General features: G+C 49.6%; 1 protein-coding gene across 2 annotated transcripts in view; it reads right to left on the reverse strand.

The window, feature by feature from the left end:
* Positions 1–8507, reverse strand: part of MYO1B (myosin IB) — a 90909-nt gene extending 82402 nt beyond the window's left edge. For both annotated transcript variants that reach the window (XM_084289668.1, XM_084289669.1), the window contains exon 1: positions 8475–8507. The gene's annotated coding sequence lies outside the window, so the exon portion shown is untranslated. The remainder of the gene's footprint in view (positions 1–8474) is intronic.
* Between the last annotated feature and the right edge of the window lie 296 nt (positions 8508–8803).

The following is an 8803-nucleotide window of genomic DNA, read 5'->3' on the forward strand; positions in this document are numbered from 1 at the left end:
CCAGATTTGCTGAATGGCTTCAACACAACGTGCTCGCACAAGCTCGAGTTTACCAAAAGCTCCATCAGCATCTGTAGTGCCTCAAATCAGGATATTGAGCAAGCTAAATCTCATCTGAATTTCGTTGTCCCCCTTTCCTGCGTTTCTCTAATCCGACCAACTTTTAAATGGAAACCAAGTGAACTCGCTCCAAGACAAAACCACGCTATTTTATCTGAATTGCATCACTATCGCACATTTTAGGTATTTTTTCAAAATGTCTTGTAATAGTTAGCACTTCATTCAATCAGCTTTAACTCGCCATTGCAGCAATCCACCCAACAGCTAATTTTAAACAAGTGAAGCCTTTTATCTCCTGCTGGTGTCCACAGCCACCGCGGGACTGTGTGCCATTCGATTTTTGAGCGGCGAGTGACATTTGAGGGACATTAGATCAAGACTTAAGTCGTGTTTGATGTTTTTCCAAACTCAACGAAGAGCAGCACAGCGCCCCAGGCAGCTAAGGGAAGCTCCACAACAGGATCCCCAACCTGAGCCAAGCCTGGGAATTACTAGAAATTCACATGGAAATGCAAAAACAGTGCTGAACTATGGTAACCAGCCCAAGCTGAGTCAACTCTGCTACACAAACAAGAGTTTGTTTTAAACACAAACATTGGACAACTCTATTTTTTAATTTTTAGAGAAAAGCTCTTTCGTTCTTCACAGCTCACCTCTACGAAGCACCAAAAAAAAATATTTAAAACATTCACAAAATCCTCCCAGAGGTATCACTTCAATTGCTGCATCCCATTAAGAGAAATTCGTTAAACTCCCAGTCTTGTGTCAATGACCTAATTACTTCCCAAACAGCGATTCATGTTCACATCATTTCTGAAGGCTGGAAAAAAAAAAAAAAAAAAAAAAAAAGTCCTCCTCGGGTATGGAACTTATTAAATACTGGGTTTGTAGCCAAAAAGGAAAAAAAAACTAATATAAAAATCCTAATATGGGCAATTGCAACCTAAAATTTTGATTCTAAATAGCATACCTCATCTACCATTGTGAAATTACATACCACCTACCACGCTTCATGCATCACTGCTTGGGAATTTGAAGACCCAGAGCTGCCAGACCCATCAGGAACACTCTGGCATCCCCAACCTCGGAGGCACATGTTGCAGGAGAGGTGCACAAAGGCACCACGTCTACAACTACAAGCCCAATCAGAAAGTTGTCTGCGTGTATTAACTCATCTATATATTTAAGAAGTTAAATTTTATGGCCAAATGATTATTTGCAGCTTTTTTTTCCACAATAATTTAGAATCATATGATGGGAAAAATTTCCATCCACTTGAGTGCTAGAAAATATTACAAGCGCAGGGGATAGAAAGTGGACAATATGCCCAGGCATCTTGTTTAAAGCTCAATTGTCAAAATCATTTGCAAAAGCTTAGCCTTTGCAAAAGATGCATTAAATCAGCCTCACACACTGGTACATCCCTGAGGAATATTCTGCCGCCACCTTGGTGGAAACCCAACCTAAACCCTGCTCTGGTTCAGCTAACAGCACAGGAGAACCTGGCAAGCTCCTGGGACAAGCTGGTTGCCTACCTGAAGTAATAAGCAGGGAAAAAAAAACACTGTCAAGAAAAGCCAACAATGCTTAACCACACATTAAACAATTCGATTGAATTTAATAAATAATTTAACCTCCGTCCTGGTGAGCACGTTCAGCAGGGTTTGGAGAGCTGTAGATAAAAGCAACCAGCTCCTACCTCCGTCTGTGTTCTGGCATCCTCCAAGAGGACCAAACTTCCTCAAGAACCATTTTCAAGAGCAAGGGCTACGAGAGGATGGGACCAAAACACGCGCCCAGCGGCTCGGGGACCGGCAATGATTAAAACCACAGCTGTGCCGGTTAGACACCAGCAGGCAGGAAATTAGGTTAGAGGAAAGAAACAAAATGGGTTATGTCCTTTAAAACAAGGGCATGTCGAATGCTTTCACACAAAGGCTGCTGAATGGGAGAAGATTTCGGGAGGCTCTGTCTGAACTGTGCAGTAATTTCTAACGGGGAATTCAGCAGAAACAAATGAAAACCTACACAGGGTTCCCTTGATTTACCTAATGCATGGCTTTTACGACTGTAACATGCCATGTCGTTGATATTAAGCAAAACAGCAGTATTGTATAAAGATTACAGCTGCCAATTGTCCAAAATTTTAATATAGTAACCAATTAGCTCAGAAAAAAGGCAAAATTTTTCTAACACTTAGAGCCCGCAAATCAGATTCTTCCTCAAACGTTCCCTGAGCTCTCCCACACCCACTTGCCACTTGAGTTTTCTTCCAAATTTCCCTTCCTTATCCCTAAAGCAAACACTGGCAGCATTTCAGAACATCTCTCTTTTCTCTAGTCCTTTGTCCAGTCTCCTCCTCCCAGCGCTGGGCTCACATCTAGACATTGACTCAATGAAGTGAGAGCACTTTCAACACGTTTCCATCCTCAGAAATTGAAAAATAAATAAATAAATAAATGAAAAAATAAAAGGTTATTCAGCAATCCCTCACAGTTTGACCTATTTTCTGTCGGCCAGCTTTGTTAAAACACGGACGGCTCTACCTGCTGCTTGGCATGCCTGGGAGAGCCATGCCGAGCTCGTGGCCAGCTGAATCTGAAGCCTTCCTCTCCCTCTTGGCCACAAATTAAAAATTCCACTGTTGCAGAGCCGTAGCAGTCTTATCATCAGCCAACTTGAAACGAGAACTAATGACAGCTATAAATAGAGGAGGATACAGAGCACAGGCAAACCCTCCAGAAGCCTTGGACAATTCGGTGCGCGTTGTGCTGCGGGGGAAGTGAAGTCATTCCACATTTCTGGCTGAGCATTACAGATCTGCCCAGGTTTTTCCACATCAGCCTCGAACAGGAACAGCCATCACCTGCATCCTGCAGCCACGCGGAGCTCAGCGCTGGGCACGTTTGCTGGGCTGGAGCTGCCACTGGCAGCAGAGGTGGCTTGTGTGGCACTGCAGGCGGGTACATGATAACTACAGCAACAGCAGCAAAAGCTCCCCTAAGAAGTAAAATGCATCTGCTGACTCTCCCTCCTTCCTTTCTTTTCCTCTGGCCGGGGTCTGAGTACGGCGTGAGCTCATTTCTGTCCGTGCCGCAGCCCCACCGAACAGATCAGCACTTGCCAGGCTGAGAAATTCGGAGTTTGGGGCTTTGAATTAGATAACGCTTGCACCAAGGCACCTAGCAAGCCAGGCCTGGTATCTGAAAGCCTTGTGCAACTTCTCTTTGCTTTCCCGAGGCACCGAGCAGGACGCGTGCACGCCGCACCCCCCGAGCAGCTAACAGCAAACAGCCCCAGTAAATTGCACCAGTAAAACCTACGGCTGCGGCTCCCTTTGTACAGAGAGGGCAGGGATGTTTGTGTTAGGCATCAGCTCCCGGGGAAAGGCTCTTTAGCAACACCAGGTCACCGCAGGGCTGTGCTCCAGTGCCTGCGGTTTAGAGGACCGAAGATTTGCCCAGAAGAATCCCGTAGGAGAACCGAGTCCTGCTGCAGCCTGGGCAGTTCCCAAGGAAGAAACGGGGCCCCTCCAGTGCTGCTGGGTTTGCATCTCTTGCAAATGTCTTGTTAGAGACAGCGGGGTACGGCCTGTCTGCTATTTCCACTTCATTCTCCCAGCACTGCAGGTTTCCAAACGACTTCTAATGATCGTTCTGCAACCACACCGCAATAACCGTCAGCACTAATTACACCCGGGGGCCGATCCATCCCCCAAGTCAACCTGCAGCCCCGCGGTCACACGAGCTTCTGGGAAAGCAGTTTTGTTCCTGCAGCGCTGCTAGGGCAGCCTCCCCCAGCACCTGCTGAAACAGCAGCCTTAAAATAATCCAAAGATGCTTGGAGCTCCATTTTAGCTCTGCAGAAGGTCCTTTGCATTTAGGATTATACTGGCAGGTTACCAAGATGATAGGTGCGTAGTAGCCTTTTCTGGCTACTCTGGAGCCTGGAAACCCTTTATTTATTTATTTTTTCCTCCTTTAGGTTCCTTCTGCTTTACAGTGAGAACACCTTTGGCGTTTTCTGTGCATCTGGAAGTTAGGTCTTCACCAACAAAGCCGTTTTGCTGTCCAAATTTCTGGTCAAATTCCCACTGACTTCAGCAGAAACAGGATCCACGGTGGTTTCTTGCATTTAGGCTTCTCTTAGTCATTGCCTAACCACACAGTTTCATAATCATTCCAGGTCCGCTGCCACAGAAAAGGATAAAATATTCAGGAGGAAAGGGGAATCTCTTTTTTTTGTTTGTACCTTGCTACGATTGCCTTAAATCTTTTTCAAAACAAGGGGCAAAACGTGAATGTAAACCCAAAGGCTGTCAGGGCTCCTGCCTTCTTCCCCCCTAAAGGCTGCATTTGGAACCGGCGGTGCTCTTCGTAGAAGCACATCTTCAAGTCAGTTGCCAGCACAGGACATAAACACAAAGAAAACAGCCTCATTCTTTAAAATTAATTAATTCAAAAAGACCTTTGAGTACTGGTTGAGCAGGGGATGGCCTTTTGAACTGATTATCCTCACTTTTCAACCTACCTCTGGAAATGTTCTGCCCATTTTTGGGATGCTGCCCAATCCAAAGGTTAGGTTTGCATAGCCGTTGCAGAGCAGGGCCGCGAAAAGCAGGGCAGCACTTATTTATTTTGGGGGATTGTCTTTGTTTGCTGTGTGTGACATGGCAGAAGCTTGTTACCACACCAGAGCTTCAAATGGACGTTAGGGGTTTTCGCGAGGCAGCCCAGCACAAGAGAAGGACCTGCAGGAACGCAGACTCAGCGGGTCCCATCGCTCCCAGGACCGGCTGCTATGGGGCCAGGACAGGGCAAGTATTCACCCTACAGCTCGCCACACCACTGCCCCTCCTGCTCATCACTTCCTCCACAGCAAAACCCTGGGGTTTTACGGACAAGCAGTGGGGAAGGAGATCAAGAGACCTGGATACACGCGTTGCAGGAACAGGAAGCAATATTTGCCCTACCCAATATTTGCTCGTCCCAATCCTCCTGGTGCTTTGTTCTGAAATGTAAACGTGTTTTCTCTCTCCTTAACGTTTCCTTTCCCACACCACAGGGAACTATTTAGAGAGGGCCTTCTCCCAGTCCTCGCTTTGGATGAAGCACACCCAGGATTTCTTCTCCGTGCCCCGGCCCACCACAGCTGCCCTTTTCTGCTCCCTCTCTTACCCGAGCCCATCTTGGCTGAACGGGGTTAACCAGAGAAGACTCCCGGTACATCGTGGCAGCAATATTTCCTCACCGTGACCAGGAATACTCCCTCCAAGGAACAGGGATTATTTTCCATAAGGACTGGGATTATTTTCCACTTCCTTTTCCTTCTCCAAAGCTTCACCTTGCCCAGCACTACCCTGATTTACCCTGTATGACAAAAGCCAGCTGCTCCACGGCACAGACCCACTGGCACACAAAAGCTGGGAGGCTTCTTCGGACTCTCAGTAACCAGAACTACTCCCAAACATAGGGCTAAGTGCAGCTTCCTTTGCCCCTACTTTCCCATAGCTAAGCTTCCTATAAGAGAGCAGAAACATTTCAGGATGCAATTGCTCCGTGCCTGGTCTTCTTCCACTGGAGCACCTCCTGCAGTTTAATTTTTCCTGTTCCTAATTCTTAGTACCCTCGGCAGCACTTCAGAACACACCATGAAAATCATGGAAAACTACAGAGAAAGAAGCAGGGAAAGAAAAGCAAGAGAACTTGCATGCAGAGCATACTTGTGGGCCCAGGAAACTTGTACCACTGCTGACCAGGCTGTGGTCACAAACTTTTAAAAATTGTTTTCTGCTGACAGTGGGGAAAAACAAGCCTCTCCCTCAATGCCTGTATTTGGGGAATAAAGAAGCCTACAGCAAGTAATGCCCGCAGTATCCCACCAAACCTTGGGTTACTCAGCATTTATTCCTCTTAATTATCCCCCCTTCCCTTCTTCCTATACGCTTTTTCCCGCTAGGGCTTGCATCGGAGAAGGGGACTGGGTCAGTTGTCTTCAGCTGTGAAACTCAATTTGGAAACTTCACTCTCTGCTGGTGAAACAGAACTGAAACGTACCAAGGAACGGACAGGAGTGTGCTTGCCAATGCCATACGGGAAATCTCACAGTAATGAGGAGTTGGGAGAGCGATGTGCTACCCCTGTCTGCCTGGTTTTCTATAAGAGCCGTACATGCAAAAAGACAACCCGGGTCAGCCTGGCCCAGCCCTTGGATGATACATTAGTCAAAAATGCCAGGTCTGCAGACAACCCCAAAGACCCTACTGTTACTTAAAATCAAGATAAGCAAACAGCGAGATAAACAGCGTGGTTTTACGATAGGGTTCTTCAAACCCGGAGCAAAGCACCAAGACCAGCAGGACTCCCTGAAAACGGCCAGGCGTGCCATAAAGCACATTCCAGCTCTACTCGCAGAAGAGCCTGTCCCTGAGGAGCAAGCCACACGTTTCCCAGCCCACCAGAGATGGCATGGGACTGCGAACGCATGAGATGCCAGCGTCCCCAGGACGTGTGCGTGTGTATATGTGCAAAAGCATGTGGAAAAGTTTTGAGAACTTCACCTTTCTCTTCTCTTCCCAGTCTCTCCCAGGATGGGGACCGAGTCCAAAAGCAAAATGGAGAGACCCTGGTCTCCGCAATTGGTTCAGACACTGAAATCTGGAGCCATGCAAAGTGTAAGAGCAAAGCTTTTACAACCTCAAAGCAAACTGGGACACAGCTGTACTGGGTGAATGCTTTGCGACTGATGCTCAGACCCACCAGGAAAAAGACTCACAAACTTGCACGGTTCTGGTACACTCTGCCACAGATCAGGCACCGCACACAACAAAGAGCTGCAGCTCCTCCCAGTACCCCATCAACACAAAAGAAAATCCTTTTTCTTTTTTTTTTTTTTTTTTTTTCACCCTAGGAACTGCAAAACAAATGAAAGTTAATGTTATTTTTTTTACCACTTCTTTCTGACAAAGCGTGCCTTGATGTTAGTTTATACACCAGAAATCAAGCTCTGGCTTCCCTGGTTCTGGAGGATGTGATGGGGAGGTTACATAAGGGTGTAATAGGAGCTGTTACTTCCTTTCCCAGTTGAAGAGAAAAAGCTGTGGATCAGGTTACACACTCAAGGGCTGGTCATCACTGCTGCAAGCCTTCCCAAATTTTGCTAATAATCCTCCAACAAACAAGAGAAGCTGCTTAGATACCTCTGATTTCAACGTACAAAGGCTCTGAGAATTTAAAAGACTACTTATATAGCTACTAGGGAAAGAAGAAGGGAAAATTATTTTTGCATTTCATCAATCTGAGGAAACTCCCCAAGCTTGAAGCGTGCAGTCACCCAAGTCGCCGCTTCACATTTCAGTTTGCTCCTCATTAGCACAACAAAAAGGATGAATGAAACAGAAGGCCAGATTTACAGGGCAGCCTGGCACCGCACTGACCACCCGGAGCACACCTCCAGAGGGTTTTTAGGCCGCTACGTTCACGCTTGTCCCAGCTCCGGCCGCACTGAGCACGCAGAGGGTGGCCCAGGCCAGCACGAAGCTGTCCCCCAAACTGCTCCGCTCGCTCTCTCCTCACCTTCCTCCCTGGTTCCCAAGCCACTGCTACGACTGCTGCCGAAGGGAGATGAGCTCAGGACCCAGCACGAGGAATTTCTGTTCCCACACAGCTCCCAGAAACCGGATGACCTCAGAGGATCATGTGAAGAAAGTCCACGGCACTTCCACCAGGCAGGACGCCTTCAGTGCATTGCCAGCAGTGGGAAAAATTAATGGCTTGGGCTTATGTTTCCAATTTCCCTCTCCCACTTCCTCCTCTCGTTTGCCAGGCTTCATCCTCCCTTCCCCCAGAAGCGATGGCAGGCTGGCCATCCACATCTGCCCTTCTAAAGGCAGCGCAGACAAGGTTTGGAGGGGCTAACACATGGAGCTAACGCAAACTCCCAAGCCCTGCTGATGGTTCCTTGCTAATTTCCTCCCTATGGATGGGATGGGACGGGACGGGACGGGACGGGACGGGACGGGATGGGATGGGATGGGACGGGATGGGATGGACGATGCTTTACTGAGTTCTTTCGCCCTCGCCTTGTGCTCGGCGCACCCCGATGGTCCTGCGGTGCCACAAGCAGCGATGCCACGACCACGACACCTCAACGCAGCACGGCGAGGCGCTGCATTAAAGATGCCCAAAGCCAGCTCCGGAGCCGGGAGCACGCCACGGACGGGCACTGCTAACTTCACGGTGTTTGCCACCCGCCGGGTCCGGCTCCCTTTCCCCAACACCGCCCTTGCGGGACGAGCCCGGCTTTGCTCCCGGGACTTGTCCCCGCCGGCAGCCATTTTACCGCCCCCCGGCCCCGCACGGAGGCTCCCGGCCGCCCCCCCCCCCCCCCCCGCTCCCTGCCCGCAGCCCCGGTACCTCCACAGCCAGCGGCTCCCCGGCGCCTCCCGCCCAGCCGCCGGCGGTCGCGGCCCCGCAGCAGCCGCGGGGAGCGGCTCCGCCCCGGCCCGGCCCCAGCCCCAGCCCTGGCCCCGGCCCCGGCCCCAGCCCCGGCCCGGGAGGGGAGGGGAGGAGGCGCCGCCGCCGCCCCGAGCTCGCAGCGCCGCCCGGCGGCCTCGGCACGGGCAGGGGCTGCGGGGCCGCCTCGGCCTCGCCCTCTCCTTCCACTCTTTTTTTTTTAAATCCCTTTTCCTCCAAGCATCAGTGAAAGTTACCTCAGGATTCCCGTTTCTGCGAGCTGCTGCTGT

The sequence above is a fragment of the Netta rufina genome, assembly GCF_964035555.1.
Source record: "Netta rufina genome assembly, chromosome: 6".
Taxonomy (NCBI): Eukaryota; Metazoa; Chordata; class Aves; order Anseriformes; family Anatidae; genus Netta; species Netta rufina.